This window comes from Lissotriton vulgaris, chromosome 2_1 (genome assembly GCF_964263255.1).
Source record: "Lissotriton vulgaris chromosome 2_1, aLisVul1.2, whole genome shotgun sequence".
Taxonomy (NCBI): domain Eukaryota; kingdom Metazoa; phylum Chordata; class Amphibia; order Caudata; family Salamandridae; genus Lissotriton; species Lissotriton vulgaris.
The window spans coordinates 2,055,273,246-2,055,293,557 of record NC_141687.1 but is presented as its reverse complement, the minus strand read 5'-3'; positions in this window follow the sequence as shown (position 1 = coordinate 2,055,293,557).

Here is a 20,312-nt window from a genome sequence, read left to right as displayed (position 1 = left end):
CCATGTGCCCGGTAAGGTGTCTAGAAGATTATTTAGCACGAAGGGTGGCATCATGGGGGGGGACCTTGTTGAGACACGCTGACACCACCCCACTGACAAAGTTTCAGTTTCAGCGGGTGCTTGCGATGTCGATTGCCGCTGCGGGCTTGAACCCGGGCGAGTTTGGGACCCATTCCTTCCGGATAGGGGCTGCTACAGAAGCAACAGCCAGGGGTCTGGATGTTGAACAAATTAAACGGGTGGGGCGTTGGTCCTCCGATTGTTATAAGAGGTATGTGCGGTTGCACATGTTGTGAAGCTGTAGCAATGTACTCACGCTTCTTGTTTTTGTTTGGTTTTCAGTTGCGCAAGCCTACGAGGCGGGGCGGACTTCGCAGTCGACCCTACACCGGGCCAGCGGTCAGACATCACCGGCTGTGAAAAAGGAGGTGTGGGTTGTGGGCCACTCATACGTGAGGCGTGCCGCAGACGTATTCAAAGCAGGTGATATGATTCACGTAGCTGGGGAATACGGGTACAGGGTGTCCTTCTACGGAAGAGGCGGGCTCTGTATTGACCAGTTTCAATCATTTTTTGAGGGTTTGCTAGGGCGGACGAGGTCACCGCCGTCTGTAGTGATAGTACATCTTGGAGGTAATGATTTGGTCACCACTGGTAGACGACTTCTTCTTGAGGCAATGCTTTCCACTGTAAGTTGGTTAGCGAGGAGAGTTCCAGGGTGCACAGTTGCATGGTCCCATATGATCCCACGAAAAGTGTGGCGGGGGCTATTTCGGTTCCTGCTCTAAATCATTCTGTTAGGAAGCTTAATAACAAAGTGAGTAGGTTGTTCCGTTCCAAGACACTGCATGCTATTTCCCATGGGTGTATTAATGATGACAGTATGTATTTGGGGGATGGAGTGCATTTGTCTCGGGTGGGGAATGAGTTACTCATAGGAGACTTCTTAGCATGGCTAAAAACGTTACACCATGACCTTTAGGTAGGAGTGTTGTGGGGGGTCCGGATAGCCGGTCAACTATCCGGCCTGTGGCGGTAAGGTCATGATCGGTGAGCACTAATTGGAAGATCCCTATGAGTGGGCGTCACCCAGCACGGATGGGAGCGCTCGGGGGAGGTGGCCATTGGCCCCTCAACGGGGAGGCGGTCCCTTCTAAGGATGGGTCGCCGAAAAGAAGAGGAAAGGCGGTCAAGGCCCCTTCCTGGGTAGATATGGTAAGTTGTGTGGGGTTTGGGGGGAGGTCTACGCTACCTTCTAGATACCTCACACGAGTCCTCGTACGACCTCTAAGTGGCGACGAGTTTTATTGGGGCCCCCGTCAAGTCAAGGGAAATTGGTAATTGCACTTGAGGTACGCCTCTGGGCCGCCCCTCACAAGTGAGGGCGATATTTCTGGGTTAGGGATCTTGACACCGGTTACGACCTTGCCGTTGGCCCTTAAACGTTAGGATGTACAATTTCAAAATTTCAAGTAAATGTTTTGCAGGATGTTAGTTCGGCTAGGAGAACCTTTGTATTAGAGGCTCTGTTAAGGTTAGCCAAACATCGCAATGTGGTAATGAAATTGTACATAATATGAAACTGTTTATTTAATGTTTTAAATTTTGTTTCATATTTTAATAAATACGGCCGGGGGGTTACTCCCTCCCGTCTTCCAAAGACTTCAGAACTGTTTCCGGTGTCCCATCCTTGGGGATTGTGTTGAGAGGGGGTGGCGGGTATCTCAGCCATATGGAAAGGGGCGACCACTCGGTCCCCCCGAACGTATGGCAGAGTACCACGATCCCCCCGGGAAGCCATCTTGGGCGGGAGGCGAGTCTCGGCTGGTATGCCCGAAGCGGCGTAGCCGGGGCGCGCCTTTTCCCGCCCTAGTGTGGGTTGGCCTAGACACAGACGCGGCTGGCCACGCCCTAGGGGCAGGCAGGGGCGGGTTTACGCCCGCCCTGAAGACGGATAAAAGGAGAAGCAAGATCCGAAGGCATCCTCTTGTTCCTGTGCTCTGAAGCTGCACCTCCTCGCTGCACGTGAGCTCGAGACGGAACGAAGAGCCAATTTTGACCCACCCACCAGCCCCTGAGGACAGCAAGTGGTTTTGATTAAAGTTGATGGACAACTCTGATTTTCGTTTACAGGTCGTGGTATTATCGTGATGATTTTGAGTATGTAATAAAGAATGTCGATTTGTGTTTTGCAAATAAAGAAATTCTGCTTTAGGGTTCATTGGTAAGCATGCTTTTAATAAAAGTATAGTTACTACTGTATTTTAGTTTAATCATTTAGTTAGCATTGTCGTATTTATTTTGGTCGGGCGGTAAGGTCATGATCGGTGAGCACTAATTGGAAGATCCCTATGAGTGGGCGTCACCCAGCACGGATGGGAGCGCTCGGGGGAGGTGGCCATTGGCCCCTCAACGGGGAGGCGGTCCCTTCTAAGGATGGGTCGCCGAAAAGAAGAGGAAAGGCGGTCAAGGCCCCTTCCTGGGTAGGAGGGGTTACAGCCCCCTCCTGGGGAATTTCCCGGGGCCAGGACGTCTGCGACGGCAGATATGGTAAGTTGTGTGGGGTTTGGTGGGGGGTCTACGCTACCTTCTAGATACCTCACACGAGTCCTCGTACGACCTCTAAGTGGCGACGAGTTTTATTGGGGCCCCCGTCAAGTCAAGGGAAATTGGTAATTGCACTTGAGGTACGCCTCTGGGCCTCCCCTCACAAGTGAGGGCGATATTTCTGGGTTAGGGATCTTGACACCGGTTACGACCTTGCCGTTGGCCCTTAAACGTTAGGATGTACAATTTCAAAATTTCAAGTAAATGTTTTGCAGGATGTTAGTTCGGCTAGGAGAACCTTTGTATTAGAGGCTCTGTTAAGGTTAGCCAAACATCACAATGTGGTAATGAAATTGTACATAATATGAAACTGTTTATTTAATGTTTTAATTTTGTTTCATATTTTAATAAATACGGCCGGGGGGGTTACTCCCTCCCGTCTTCCAAAGACTTCAGAACTGTTTCCGGTGTCCCATCCTTGGGGATTGTGTTGAGAGGGGGTGGCGGGTATCTCAGCCATATGTACGAATCGTACTTGCCGGGTTGTAAACTGCTGCCGGGAATACATGGGAACGTCATGTACAGAGCAATCCGAATCGGAATTGCTTGTATATACGAGTTTTATGGTCTTTTTTACAATTTGTATGGAGTGCGTCTATTTGTACGGATCGTACTTCCTAGGTTGTAGGGGCCTCCTTACAAGTACGAGTTGTATGGAGAAAACGCTCCATATCACAGTTTGTACAGCGTTTTTCCAGGATCGGAATCAGCCTCTATATGTTCCTTCTTCTTATAAAAAGCAGATCTTCTTTTACAAACTTTCTCCTTTTTTAATAAGTTCGAAACTACTCTGTTATAAAACATACGCTTCCTGATTTCCGTAAACTGATTCGTACGTGTTTTACTGTATATATTTTCCTCTCTGCTGATTCGAGAAACATTTTGATTTTTTGTAGCATTTGTCCTTCTAGATACTGATAACTGTTTTTCCTTTAGAAGATTATCGTTTACACTTTTCCTTTGACATAATCTTCTTAAAAAATCTTTGCTTTTCTTACCAGGAGCACTCTTCTTTTTTTATCCGTCCTTTGTTGTTTTGATAATTCTTGTAATTCTTTCCTCTTCAAATGGTATGTCCGTTTATACAGCTTTCTTTTTTCGTTTCTGGTCGGCATACTAATTTATGTTTCTGATGAAAATGACAATCTGTAAAACACAAACATAACAAATATTATAGTTGGCTACTAGCACATACCATACAAATTAAAACCACAGATTCATTTGCTAAGTAGAATAAAGACAAAGAAACACTCTCTGAACAGAGTAGGAAATCCTGTAGTGAATGTTGGTTGTAAATTTATGACAGACCATAGCTGTGTTAACATTATAGACGTATTTTCTGATTCTAATTTTTAAAGCATACAAACAGTACACTGTTTTTCAAGAACTGTCGCTGATCCTAGTGCTTTTATTTTTTTTTACTATAATCTCTTATACACTTCATGAGAACATGTATTGTCACTCTCATAAAGCAGATCAACTACGAATAGTACAAGAAAATTGTCTTCAAGAATGCTTTACTATCCAAAATAATTTTATTTATTTAAAAGTTCATAATCCAAAAGAACTTGAAACATAATTTCATCGGGTACTTCTTCCGATTCATGACCCTCATCCTCCAAACTCTCCTTTTCCCCTTCCACCATCTCTAAATAATTACTGTCCAATGTTATATCCATAAAGTCCTCATTCTCAAAGTTATTTTCGTCCTCAAACACTCCTTCTAGTAACTCCTCCAGCAGATCATTTACGATTTCAAAATGTATTTGCTTTTTTCAGAATAATTCTCCATCTCTAATTTTTTTCTTTCTTCTGTATCCTTTTAAAAAAATATAAAGACTAAATTATATCTTTTTCATAAATATATAACTTAAAACTACCTTTACTAATTTTTAAACTACATACATTTTTATACTTTCTAACTCATTAACTACATATATTAAGATAGCACCTTCCTCTTGTTTTGAAAACAAATTGACACTATGAGCCTAGACATTGACACTGTTCCTTTTTTTCATTAAATAATTACTGCTGTATAAAGACATCTTACTGTAAAATGTGTTTTTAGATTTTCTGGATATCACAACTATTGATAAACTTTATAATTAATTTTTAGGGATCCATTTTCTGAGTTCACCACTACAAACTGCTATTCAAACTATATACAGTCTGAAGGGGAGGCTCACATTGTACAAACCATAACATTCACATAACAGATTACTACTTCCCACAGAGACAGTTGCTTTTATGTTTCAACAGCATACTCAGCATGTGAATTTGATAGCTTGTACAAAATGTCATGCTAACCATGAGGAACCACATCATAATAAAGCTCTGCAAATGTATGTAAAACTGTGCACAGAGATAGTACAGTCACAGATATGCAGAAAAGATGCCCATCACACCAAGAGCCATATCATAATACACCTCTGTAAATGAAGAAAAAAGACTGCCAAAGATAATACAGCATGAGTTTGAAAAATAATGAACACTTAGCAAGAATTATTCCATGGAAACCGCAAAGAATTATAATCAAATGATAGATGAACCAGAACTGCATTGAAAAGAGCACATGCACCAGGCCCATAAAAAGATAATATCAACTGTCAGTGGAAAAATATCTCAAAATACATATCTAGTACAAGCAGATACAGACATGGCAAAAATATAAGATAAAATCATGCTCCAAACCGAAACTTTGCAAATATTTTAAAAAATCTTGCTTATTATTTTAATGTGCACCCAAAAAAATTGCCTTTCAAAAATACCAACTCACCTGAAAAAAAGAATATGATTCCTGAAAACTCTGTAACATAGAAGGCAGGTTGCTGCTGTTCAGCACCAAACACTATAAAAAAGAGAAATAATGAAATTGAATTAACATATTACAGACATATTTATTACACAACATAGAGCCATTGTAACAAACAACATGCCTAACAGATAAACTACCTAAGATTCTCTACCATTAGATATCCTAATGCCTAACTATGTTCAATAATTGTGTTTTGAACACATGACATAACTAAGTATTAAATAAAATATTAAATATAGAGTAGAAAACAGATACAGGACAGGAGAGATACAGACTACAGGAGAGAGAGAGACAGTAGCAGGAAGAGGAACATACAGAGACAGACCAGCATTCAAAGCACAAATGGAGAGACAGAAAAATAACAGCAGCACTGAAAAGTCAAGAAAGAAAGGGAAGGTACAATAAAGAAAAGATGACCATGCAGAGGGAGTCACAGAGTAGAAATAACAGAAAGAGCACAAAGAAGACAAAAGACAGGAGGCACAGGGACAGATAGGACAGCAGGCAGACACTACAATAGGGTGAGAGAGGGCAGAAGGAACACAGAGATGGACAAACAAAGCAGAAGAGAGAGAAAGATGGAGAGAAGAAGAGTGATTAAGAAGGAAAGAGATATACACCACCATACAGACAATGTAGGAGGAAGACTGAGAACAGAACACAGAGAAAGATACAAAACGAGCACGAGAAAGAGAGAGATATCACAAGGGACAGTGAAGGTAAGAGTGCTTTCAGGCCAGAAAAGAAAAGAATGCCAGAAATGAATAAATATAGTGAAAAGCACAACAAAGATAGAGAGAGCAAGAGAAAGAAAAAGAATAGGACACAAAGGGTCTCATTTATGAAAGCCTTGCGCCACAGATGCGTCACATTTTCCCATGTTAAAAGTGACGCACCACCGGCGCAAGGCCTTCATAATTAAAGCCCCATGTGAGGGAGAACAACAACTACAAAGAGAGAAAATGTATGAGAGACAGGAACGGTAGAAATCAGAGGATAGGCAATATGGAGAAAAACTGCACAGTAGACAGAGATACAGAGGGGGAGCCAGACACACTAAAATATATGAAGTAAGCAGCACAAAAACAGTATGTTGAGAAAACGAAAACAGCAACACAGATATATCGCAAGGGTGCATACCAAACAGTTCTTTTTACAACTACCTCTACTGGTTAAAAAAAGAACAACATTTCTATGTTTCTATGTAAAAGTTTTTCATACTGAATGTCAAAGTGCAAAACTATAAGGAGGTGGTACAGAATAAACCTATAAGGTGTTTACCTAAAGTATACTGTACTACTTCCAAAGCACTGAAATGTAACATATGTATATAAATATGTTACAACTCTATAGGCCAGATGTGCGTACTCTTGATTTACCTGCTCATAAATACCAAATAATACCACTTCAATATTTAAGAGTAGGTAAATCGGATGTAGGTAATTTCTCTTTTGAAATTACCAAATCTGTATAATTCAGTCATTTTACCGAATCGGTGTTTACGATTTGGTAATTGCCATTGATTCCTATAAGTCTTAAGGCCAATAGGAATCAATGGCATGTACACAGGAATTCATTATTTACCTCCGAAAGATTTATAAACTTTAAATCGTTATATCTACGTATTCATTTGAACAATATAAAGGAACACATCACCTGGGATAATAAAAAACATGTTTATTTTAAACTTATTTTAAACTTTTAAACAACATATATAACTTTATTTAAGCAATTATAAATCTCACGAGGGTGCGTACCACATAAGCACATCATAAGATGACGTAAGCGCTCAGTAAATAAAACGTAAACGCAATGTAAGCTTACGTAAGCACTCCGTAAATGCTCCATAAGCGCTCCGTAAGCTTACGTACAACCATGTGACCTTAAAACAAAATATTTATTTGGTTTATAATACTTCCTACTCCAAGTGTTGATAATTTGAACCAATTAAAATGTTACTTTGGTTTTGATTTTGTGTGTGATAAAATATGATTGGTTTGGTATGTGAATATGTATGAGAAATGAGAGGGAAACACAGCCATTTTGAGATTCAAGTGCTTGAGGTATACTTCTGAGGTGTGAGATTGAGACATAATTTACTGTTCAACAGTTTTCTAGAAGGTGAGTTGTTAATTTGTAAGGAGAACTCAGTTGTTCACTTTAAGGTAATAGGAAAAATGTTTTCCGTTAGTTATTTAATGTTTTTCTGTTATACTTATGGATTGAGTAGAGCAACATCAGATTCAGTGCTTTATATTTCTAATTCTTGCATGATACTATACACTGTCCAGGGAAACACAGCCATTTTGTGACAATAGTGTCTGAGGTAGTTTTGTAAGGAAATTAGTATTCAATTTCTGGTGTGAGATTTACACAGTAGTGACTCTTCTAATAGAATTTAATAGTTTTTCCCTGCCCTATCTCACTCTTCCTAAGCGCTGTTTCTCTTTCTTTTAATAGTACACTAACATAAAATGATGAATGAAAATGAGGAGCCTACCAACGTCTTCGTTTATTGAGGAAATTTATTCTGTGGTGGATAGTGATCCTATAGATGAAACAAATCATGAAGAACAGGAATATAAACAGATAATAATAATAACAGGAACCAAAGATGCATCAATTGTTTTGTGTAAAAAGTTTATTCTTCTACTTCATCTTCAGAGGAGTTTGTTCCTGAAACCCCTAGAACATAGAGAGAGTCCATAGTACGGAAATAAAAAAAAAACAGAAAGAGAGAAAATAGTAAATCCGTCTTTTGTCACATGTACAATCTGTCACACAGTACTTTCAAGAGGGAATCCACAGAAACAGTACAGCTTTGGAACTTATAGCATGGAATGCCATTTCCGGAATATACACCCAAACAATTGGAGTATAGCTGTAATAAAAAGATCATCAGAGGAGCAGGGCTCTGCTCCCAGCACTTCTTCTGAAGCAACAGCACCACCAATGCAAGCATCATTGGTTGCAAATATCCAACCTGAACTTAAGAATTTGATGATGCAATGCATTTGTTGCCAGAAACTAATAACCTTTGCACAAGAGTCCATTCAAGTTATTCTGCAAAAAAACAGGAAGCACAGGTGCATTACCAGGAGCATTTGTTTCTTTTCTCTGAAGATTGTCTTCTGGATGAATCTTCTAATTCAGTTCTCTTGAGTGATAAAGCTTGCTTATAAACTCTTTGTATTCGGTTCTTGGAAGGCATAATCTAATATGACTTTGTAGATATTTACAATCTGTTGAAAAGAAAAATATGACATATTATAGATCATTATTAACATAGCATATAACTTTATTTAAGCAATTATAAATCTCGTGAGGGTGCGTATTACGTAAACCCATCGTTAGGTATAAGCAGTGAATATATGGAGAGGGATTGGAATAGCAGATAGAAAACAATATGAAATGGTGTGGGAGATGCATAAAGGATTTTACTAATGGCATAAATTGAGATATAAAATACAAAAAAGAGAGGCATATTTACAAGCCCCTTGCGAAATGTTTGACATGGGTGCAAGCAGAAAATGCATGCAGAGTAATAAAATTGGCACACCGACAAGAATATGAAATGCCTTGAGAGATGCGTAAAGGATTTTACTAATGGCATAAAATGAGATACAATATAAAAAAAAGAAAGGCATATTTACAAGCCCCTTGCGCAATGTTTGACATGGGTGCAACCAGAAAATGCATGCGGAGTGATAAAATTGGCACACAGACAAGAATACGAAATGCCTTGAGAGATGCGTAAAGGATTTTACTAATGGTATATATTGAGATAGAATATACAAAAAAGAGAGGCATATTTACAAGCCCCTTTGCGCAATGTTTGACATGGGTGCAACCGGAAAATGCATGCAGAGTAATAAAATTGGCACACAGACAAGAATATGAAATGCCTTGAGAGATACGTAAAGGATTTTACTAATGGCATAAATTGAGATTGAATATACAAAAAAGAGAGGCATATTTACAAACCCCTTGCGCAATGTTTCACATGGGTGCGAGCAGAAAATGCATGCGGAGTAATAAAATTGGCACACAGACAAGAATATGAAATGCCTTGAGAGATGCGTAAAGGATTTTACTAATGGTATATATTGAGATAGAATATACAAAAAAGAGAGGCATATTTACAAGCCCATTGCGCAATGTTTGACATGGGTGCAACCGGAAAATGCATGCAGAGTAATAAAATTGGCACACAGACAAGAATATGAAATGCCTTGAGAGATGCGTAAAGGATTTTACTAATGGCATAAATTGAGATTGAATATACAAAAAAGAGAGGCATATTTACAAACCCCTTGCACAATGTTTGACATGGGTGTAACCAGAAAATGCATGCAGAGTAATAACATTGGCACATAGACAAGAATATGAAATGCCTGTGAGAGATGCGTAAAGGATTTTACTAATGGCATAAATTGAGATAGAATATACAAAAAAGAGTAGTGTATTTACAAGCCCCTTGCACTATGTTTCACATGGGTGAAAGCAGAAAATGCATGCAGAGTAATAAAATTGGCACACAGACAAGAATATGAAATGCCTGTGAGAGATGCGTAAAGGATTTTACTCATGGCATAAATTGAGATACAATATACAAAAAAGAGAGGCATATTTACAAGCCCCTTGCGCAATGTTTGACATGGGTGCAAGCAGAAAATGCATGCAGAGTAATGAAATTGGCACACAGACAATAATTTGAAATGCCTTGAGAGATGCATAAAGGATTTTACTAATGGCATAAATTGAGATACAATATACAAAAAAGAGAGACATATTTACAAGCCCCTTGCACAATGTTTGACATGGGTGAAACCAGAAAATGCATGCAGTGTAATAAAATTGGCAAACAAGCAAGAATATGAAATGCCTTGAGAGATGCGTAAAGGATTTTACTAATGGCATACATTGAGATAGAATTTATAAAAAAGAGAGGCATATTTACAAGCCCCTTGCGCAATGTTTGACGTGGGTGCAACCAGAAAATGCATGCAGAGTAATACAATTGGCACACAGACAAGAATATAAAATGCCTTGAGAGATGCATAAAGGATTTTACTAATGGCATAAATTGAGATAGAATATACAAAAAAGAGAGGCATATTTACAAGCCCCTTGCACAATGTTTGACATGGATGCAAGCAGAACATGCATGCAGAATAATACAATTGGTACACAGACATGTATATGAAATGCTGTGAGAGATGCGTAAAGGATTTTACTAATGGCATACATTGAGATAGAATATACAAAAAAGAGAGGCATGTTTACAAGCCCCTTGAGCAATGTTTAACATTAATGCTGGTATAGAGATAGTGTAATGGTTTCATTGGCATATACATAACATAAGAACAATCCAAAGTACAACAATACCCTATTAGCTAAGAGATGCAAACTGTCAGAAAATACAGTTAACATTATGGAAAAAGGTGAAAATATAATTCCTTAAATCACACAGACACTCACTGTGATCGTTGTCAAAAACTTTAAGCCACACATTTTATCATAAACCTTTAACATGGTAAATCCTTTTACACACAGAGCACAACCCATTTAAATTAGCACTACACTACAATGCAGAAACCTGACTCATTTTCAAAATACAACAGTAATAAAGCCCAATATGCTTGTTATGCTTCCCAATACTGCAAACAGCACTCACTCTATATTACTCACCTTTAAAATCGGTTTTGAAAATGTAGAACAGTGTGAAACACACACCAGATTTTCTTAAGCAGAATCCCTGAACTGCAGCTCAGACACTGGAAACAGAAATGGCACAGTTTCCCACTCATTCTACTCACCTATTTCTGCTCATAACTAATTAAATGTCTTCCCACACTATTTCAAAACTAAACTAACATTTCAATTGGTTCTGCATTTCCACAATTTCAAACTCACATAATACTCACCCATCCCCCTACTGCTCATTCAACCTGTTGCCATGGTAGCTCCCATCTAAGGAAGAACAGAGTTTAAAGGTTCATCATACTATGCCCATTCCAATCATGGAGTCCCACTCTGTAACTCTGGGCAATAGCTTGCTTAATCTCCACAACGGCCCCTCGCTGCGAGATGCCTGGCTTTCACCTTGGGGATGCCCAGTAATGGGTTATCTCGCAGGGGAATACCAGGACGGGTTCCCTAAGCAAGCGCTGGGACGCTTTCGGGCAGCCATGCGCTCTACAAATCAAATTTCATTTCATTTAATTTCACTATGTTGCAAATGAATCCAGCAAGGTTGTTAGAGCTTTCAATATAACAGCTAATCATGTGCAATGTTCCTTTAAATGACCTTTTCTGAACCATTAGAATTGCTTCTTTTAAAAAACTAAACTATGCACCCTAACATGCTCTTTTGCATTTTCAGAAAGCACCAATCAAATCTTAAGCTTCAAGTGCAGTGAATGTCCTCCTCTTTTTTTTCTAAACTGCAAGCTTTCCAACTGCCATTTCATTTACAGCCCTCATCTGAGTACAACCAGATCTGCTTTGAACATGCTTTCAGTATGGTTTGTAGGACACAGCTTTGTATTCTGGTCTAAAGAGTATGCAACAAACAGAGGAATTTTAAACCTTGATTTACCAAATGTGGATATGTTATGGATTAGCCAGAGAGGATTGAGATGTCACCAATTGATACCATTGGTGAAATCCTTCATGCATCTCCCACACCCTGACCTCATAATTGTGCACTGTGGTGGAAATTACTTATGCACTTTGACTGGGCTTAGTCTGGAAATGCTATTGAAGGACATCTTTGGACAATTGATGTCACTTTTTCCTCAAACTGCCTTTGTCTATTCCAATATATGCCAAAGGCAAAAATAGAATTGGTCCAATCAATTTTGTCTGCAGATTGAGAAAGCAAGGAAACATGTAAATAAATCTGTTTCTGCATACATGAGAGACTATGGAATGGGTTGTATATACCACAACAACTTGCGTTTCAACATGCAAGGCATCTATAGGACAGATGGTGTACATTTCACTGATGAAGGGAACAGAGTCTATCTCTGTAACAGCAGACTCTGCATTGGTACTTACTTGTAGGTACCAAAAAAAAACACAATGAACACAATGGCTCTTTTGAGAGCCAACTAACATGTAAACACTCAAATTTGATTTTTAACTTCATTTTTCTAATTAATTTTTACTGAGGTCCACGCACCGAGCACTCACCGAGCACTCCCCGTGCACAGACATATCGTGTTTTCTGGTATGTTTTAAAAATAAACATTATTTTTAACCTTAGGAGTCCTTGAAGGACCCCCAGAGAAGGCCTAAGGGGTCAGGGACACTCTATCCTACCCCCTTCCCACGTTTTTAAGTTATATTTTTCACTCTCTTCTGAAACCACAAAATGACGGAGATAGGGTTTGCGCACTGTGCATTTACCGAGCACTCACGGTGCGCGGACCTATTGCAATTTTTTTTTTTAAAACAAAACTAAATGGAAATGGACATCGTCTGCTCTGTAGATACCTTGTATGTTGTAATGCAAGTAATTGTGGTATATTGAATCCATACTGTAGTTTTTCAGGAAAGCAGAAACAGATTTGTTCACATGATTCCATCCTTTCTCAATGTGTGGTCAGAATTGGCGTAGGAGGTCCTGAGTTCCTACTCTGGTGAAACACACTTGCTGTTCTATATACTTACTTATGTTGTAAACTAGTGAATCAGAGACAGTCAGTGAAAGAAAGGATGCAGGACATGAAGAACACAAAATTGTATCACTTTGCTACTACCTCATAAATTACATTTAAATAAGTATAATTTTCAAAATAATTTTTCTTTACTAAATTAAAATTTATTCATCAGAATTTTCAAAATCTAAAAGAACTTGTAGCATTTCTTCATCAGGAATTTCAACCGTCAAAGTGTCTGAAAATGATTGGTCAAACTCAACAATGTCTACACATTCCATGAATTCCATGTCTAGTGTTTCATCAACAAAAATCTGCCATGGTATCTCCTTCATGTTCTTCCTGATTTGTTTTATCTATAGGATCAATATCCACCGCAGAATAAGTTGCCTCAATAAACGTTACTGATATTAAAAAGAAGACGTTGGTAGGCTCCTCATTTTCATTCATCATTTTATGTTAGTGTACTATTAAAAGAAAGAGAAACAGCGCTTAGGAAGAGTGAGATAGGGCAGAGAAAAAACTATTAAATTCTATTAGAAGAGTCACTACTGTGTAAATCTCACACCAGAAATTGAACACCAAAATTTCCTCACAAAACTAACTCAGACAATATAGTCACAAAATGGTTGTGTTTCTCTGGACAATGTATAGTATCAAACAAGAATTAGAAATATAAAGCACTGCATCTGATGTTGCCCTACTCAATCCATAAGTATAACAGAAAAACATTAAATAACTAACAGAAAACATTGTTCCTATTAACTTAAAGTGAACAACGGAGTTCGCCTTAGAAATTAACAACTCACCTTCTAGAAAACTGTTGAATAGTAAATTCTGTCTCAATCTCACACCTCAGAAGTATACCTCGAATACTAAAATCTCAAAATGGCTGTGTTTCCCTCTCATTTTTCATACATATACAAATACCCAGCCAATCTGATTTTATCACACACAAAATCAAAACCAAAGTAACATTTTAATTGGTTCAAATTATCACTTTCAAACTCACATAATGTTCAACCTACCCCCAATGCTCTCTACAAATTACCATACCAACTCTCCACAAAACACCTACCTAAACCCAAAGGTGAAAGAGTCATCACTCAATGTTGCACTCAACCAACATCTAAACTCTGAAACTTGTTATTTTAATGTATTTCTTTTTTGTTTTTTGAGCCAAAGTCCGCGCACTGTGCGCGAACACCGCAATGTTTTTTTTTTGCTTTTTTTGTTGATTTTTTTTCTCAACCTTTGGGGTCCTTTACAGACCCCATGACAAAACCTAAGGGGCTCAGGAATCTCTACCCTGCCTCTTTGTCAACTATTACACTTCTGTTTACAACCACAATCATCTGCCACAAAAACAAGATGGCGGACAACACTTCCTCATTTCGACTGACTGGAATGTTGACAGACGTCCAACAGCCAATCAGAATTCCGCGCGCGCACGCTAATGTCCGCGCACGTGCAAGGACAGTGCAAGGATGGAGCAAGCCAGTGCGCGCACCGTGTCCCGCCCATAGATATATAATTTAAAAAAGGTGATTTCTCAACAATTACTGAAGGGATTTTCCCCAAATATACAAAAGGCACTTCTGCATACCAGGCTCTACCATTTTTGCCAAGTTTGCAGTAATTCCATTCAGCCGTTCGGGCTGTAGCTGTGTCTAAAGGTCCTATGGAAAATTGCATTGGACTCAATTTCACATTAAATTTTCTCAAAAACTACAGGAGGGATTTACACAAAACATACAAAAGGCACTGCTGCATACCAGTCCCTACCATTTTGCCAAATCTGGTGTAATTCCGTTCAGCCGTTCGAGCTGTAGCCTTGTCAGAATGTCCCTCTGGAAATTACCATGGGGAAAACACTTGTTGGGACCCCCCTTTTTTCTTGGCCCCCGCTTGACGAATCCCCCTGAAACTATCAGGGAAGGACCGGAGCGCAGCGAGGCAAATTTAAGAGAAATTACAGTCATATCCCTCAATCGGCGCCAAAGTTATTCCCAATAGAATGTTCGGAATTTCCTATGGTAACTGGGTCCTAACTATATATACCTACTGGCGACCGCCAGTTGGTAATATATATATATATATATATATTCTAGCTCCAAAACCCTCTCTCCGAGCCAGGAAAAAGTAGCCGCACTCTTGGGTTCTCTTTCATGCTCAGTATTTATTCTGTGCTGCAACACAAACGCATTTTGGGGGCTTCCCTTCTTCAGTATGTACATTTTAACAAAAATGAGGCGCCATTTTTAAAGATCAAACTTAAGGCAGTGCAACAGAGATAGGACTACAATGGCAAATACATTATAAACTCCATCTTGTTATGTGCAAAATACCCGCATTCAATACAATCATTTTATATACATATTTACAAATTAAAGGTAACTTGGTTAGGAAATATTCAACTGCTTTTATGCCATCAGCATGGTCTATGTAGGTGTATAAACTCGAAATATTGAGTGTCATTAAGACAAATGATGGTTCCCATTGTAGATCCTTGATGTAAGTGATAATATCCTTGTTGTTTCTTATGAATGATTTCAACTTCACTACTGATTGAACTAGGAAGTGATCCACAAAGGTCGACAAATTCTCGGTTAGGCTCCCCAACGAGGACAAGATAGGCCTGCCTGGTGGTCTTACATTGTCCTTCTGGATTTTTGGCAGGTGGCAAAAGGTTGCAAGAATAGGGTTCAATGTTCATAGAAACAGATGTCCCTCGGTACTCAACTTACCAATTTTTTGCCATTTTTTAATTAGCGAATGATATTCTGTAATGCTTTCTTGATATTTTTTCTTGGTTGTTAATTCATAATATCGTTTGTCAGTCAATTGGCGTAAGGCTTCTCCTACATATTGTTCCCTTGTCATGAGGACAATATTTCCTCCTTCCTCCATGGTTTTCGTTCTGTCACTCCGTGCAAATTTAACTAGTATTTCTAGGCTCCCTCTACAGTACAACGCGGTGTGTTTTGCCCATTCCACTAACAAGAGGGGATCAGGATTTTCGTACGCGGGCACCGTACATATGCGCAAGCCTTGTGGTACTCTGTCAACCTCGATATCATTTTGTAGGGAGGTTGACTCCCACCACTTGCGCATGTTGCGCTCATATAGCCTTTCCACTTTGGTAAATTGTAGTGTTAGGGTGTTTGGGGTGCTTGTGTTTTCTGCTGTATTTGCAATCACTGCACCGTTTCTCTCTTTCTTGAACATATCAGCCGCGGCCTCCTCTCGTGCTGACTCGCTAAACATTTTGCTGATCGAAGTAGCAGTACCGCTCCCGGTCTCCTTGCGAGTATACAGTGTGCGTTTTTCCAAGAGATCCCCTTCGCCAAGCCCAGCGCGATGCCTTCTCTCACACAATCTTCGCAAGCATTCTGCTTACCCAACTTTCTTCAGATCTCATTTTGTGTCGACATTCGCGTCGGGTTACCGCTAGGAAGCCTGTCTCTGGTAAGTCCTTTGCGCCGGGCAGTGCATCCGTTTTCAGTTAAATTCTCACTCTGCTGCCCCTTTGGTTAACAGATCACTTGTTTAGCGGGTGCCTGCTAAACACGGTAGTGCTCCGTGTTTTAAAATTCTCACTCCAGAACCCTCTCATACAGCTGTGAAATAGTAGCCGCACTCTCGAGTTCTCTTTCACGCTCAGTATTTATTCAGCCTTTTTTAAAGATCAAACTTAAGGCAGTGCAACAGAGATAGGACTACAATGGCAAAAACATTATGAATGCCTTCTTGTAATGTGCAAAATACCTGCATTCAATAAAATCCTTGTATGCACATATTTACACATTTATAAAATTCCTATTACAATTTGATATGTAATTTCTATACGATTTGGACTTATTCAATGCACATTATAAACAATCTTGCCGTGGATTGGCTAATGGTGATTCCTGATTTGGAACCACCAGATTCTACTTCCTTGGTGTTCATAATGTATTTGCTATTGTAGTCCTATCTCTGTTGCACCACCTTCAGTTTGATCTTTAAAAATGGTGCCTCGTTTTTATTAAAATGTACACACTGAGGAAGGGAAGCCCCGGAAATGCGTTTGGGTTGCAGGGCTGAATAAATACTGAGCGTGAAAGAGAACCCAAGAGTGTGGCTACTTTTTCCCGGCTAGGAGAGAGGGTTTTGGAGCGAGAATTTTAAAACACGGAGCATTAATGTGAACAACAAGGACCCCCTGTTCAAATACTAGATTTGTAATGCAGGGAAATGAACAATGTGTAAAGAAATTAACGCATTTGATAATACAACTAGGGAACAGACCCAAATGTAAAGCACAAAAATCAATTAAAAATTTGACAAATTGAATTTATTCATAAAATTACATTCTCAAGTTATTAAAAAACATAATCACTACAATGTTATTAAAACATACACAAAATTGCGTATGAAGGAAATATTCGTGACACAATTATACAAAAAAATTAATACATAAGAATTAGGTGGCAAACAATACAATTTATCGACGCGCGTTTCGGCGTTATCAGAACGCCTTCATCAGGAGCCACATTCAATCTGTAAAACATATTTTAAAAAGAGTTAAACACAATCCAACATCGGAAAAAAAAAAAATGTTTTTCCACCAATAAACAATTGTATAAAAACATCTCATTGTGCTTACATAAAAAGGAATCCCTATAAGAAGCAGCTACCCATTGTAGCTGCAACTGATACAGACTATTCAATGTATATTTGAGCAGTAGTTGGACCCCACTAAGGCTGATGGAAGAGGGGGGAGGGGGAGGGGGGAGGAGGTTCAAAGTCTAATTGGCATCAGACTATCTATCCTTCATCCACTAGCGAGTGTCCAGTGAATGTACTATACCATTGTTGAGGAAGTTACAACCATTGGATGGTCATAATCTAGGTATACTTTCTTATCTGTATTCTTACCTAGAGGACACGAGATGGGTGTTCTCTAATGGTTCTGGATGAAATCCAACATCTGTTTTCTTAACGGTACTTTGAGTCACCCGGTTAAAAGATTTTTTGGTCTGAAAAAAGATATAATGATTAACCATATGTACCCCTATGATCAAAGAGTTGTTCTTAAGGGGAAAATTAAAATTAATGTGTTGCACTTTTAGATACAGGCATACTATTGTAATGACAGAGCTTATTATATAAAGGATCATTTAACAGATAATTATTCTACTCAGTCTCTCATTGTGCATGGTTTATTCTGAGAATTTACAAAAATAGTGAATACCCCTATTTTACGTTTGTCAGAGAAAAGGGAGGTATCGAAAGTCTCTCCTGTGTTAGATGACTAGTCACATACAACACTCAAGTACCCAGGATGGCCCATGCTCACCATATATATCAAAAGATGCCAGCGTCGGCGCGATCACAGCCCGAAAATTGTGTTGTAATGCCGATATGCTTACAACAGGCTAAAAATAAACGGCATAGTCATGAATGGTAGAAAGCATCAAAGCAATATCAGGTAATGCCGATATGATTACAACAAGCTAAAGATAAACGGCATAGTTCGTTGCTATCGTGCAAGTCATGAATGGTAGAAAGCATCAAAGCAACATCAGGTATTGCTTACCTAAAACACTGGAAAGGCGAGCCGTAGCTTCAACCTGTCAAGAGCCAAATTGGTCACAAACTGTGATATTGTGGTGGCGTCTCGCAGCCGTTGGTATCTATATAACGTAAAGTTCGAACAATTATTGTATTATAAAGTTTATTAAAAAAAAACCTGTTTAACGGCTACAGAGTGTGCTGCACATTTACTAGCTTACCCGGGATACAAGGAATACAAGTTACAATCTCCGCCCGTAAGACGCCAGGAAAATACGAGTCTCTTTGTATCTGTTGTGGCGTATTACATTTTATTGAATTCCACGTGTTCTTCTCCACCTAGGATTAATATAGAATCGGACTCAGTTATTCACAATTACGGTGCTAGCACTTCAAGTTAAAGCAATAGCCCGGCGGCAGAGCCAACCCGAGCAAGTTGCTTACCGAAAAAGATAAAATTCGGTCTGTGTCTTCAAATATCGCCGAGGAAGTATCCGTTTCTTAAGAATTAAAGCGGCGTCTCGCAGCCGTGAATTTACACGTGTCTCTGCCTACGATAAATATAGAACCGGGCTAGGTTATTCGAGATTACAACACCGGCACTTCAAGCTGAGTAGTAAGAGGCGGCGAGGCATGTCCAAGTGGGTTGCTTACCGAAAACGATAAAGTTCGGTCCGTGTCTTCAACCTGCGGGCGCCGCGCAGAAGGTCTCGATCAGCGTCCCGCAGCCGTTGGGAAAGGATGGTTGACCAGCCGGGTGGGCGGTCTCCCTATAAATACCCGGATGTGGTCATTAAAGGGCAAGTAACTGTTACCGTGATCCGGTTCTTAAAGGGCAAGTAACGTTAACCGTGACATGTTCAAGACTGTCAGTGGCGAAGTGAACATGTTAGTCATGACTGCAAAGCGGTCATGTACCCACCAAAGAGACGGTTAACAGCTGATGTGATCCCATGAATGTTGATCAGTGAGCAAAACAATCAATGGGAGTCAGAATACCTCATTATTCATTTCAAGAAGTGCATATGAATACAGTGTGGGGAAATTAGATGGATATTTGTGGTCAGCTATTCAGGATCCGAAAACCGAATAGCGAAAGAGAATGGGGCATTAAAAAATAGCATTCTCCCACGGAATTTCATTATTTAAACCCTTTTTAAAGGTATTCAGAACAAATATCCAAAAAACTTCACGTTTCTTGCGAATGGCGCATCCACCCTTGCTATCTGCAAGTTTGATTTTTTCTAACACTCTCCATTGGATGTCATCTGGTTTGTGCTGGGCATCCAGAAAGTGTTTAACAAGAGGAGCATTAAGTTTCTTAGTGTGGATGGCAGATCTGTGCTCTGTGAGGCGTGTTTGAATTGATCTGCATGTTTCTCCTACATAGCCCATTTCGCATGGACATTTAATGAAATAGACCACATTTGTGGTCTTACAATTCCATAAATCATTCGCTTTGAAGGTAGAACCATTATGTGTAAATGATTCCCCTGAAAAGATGGTTTTGCAAGATTTGCAGGTGGAGCAAGGCACCGTGCCCCTAACGGGCAGGTTCGTCAATATTGCTCTCTGCACATGGGGGACATTGGGCAGTTTGTGGTTGAATTTGGAATGGACAATTTTGTCCTTCAGGTTCCGGTTCCTCCTATGGGCAAATAGGGGTTTCG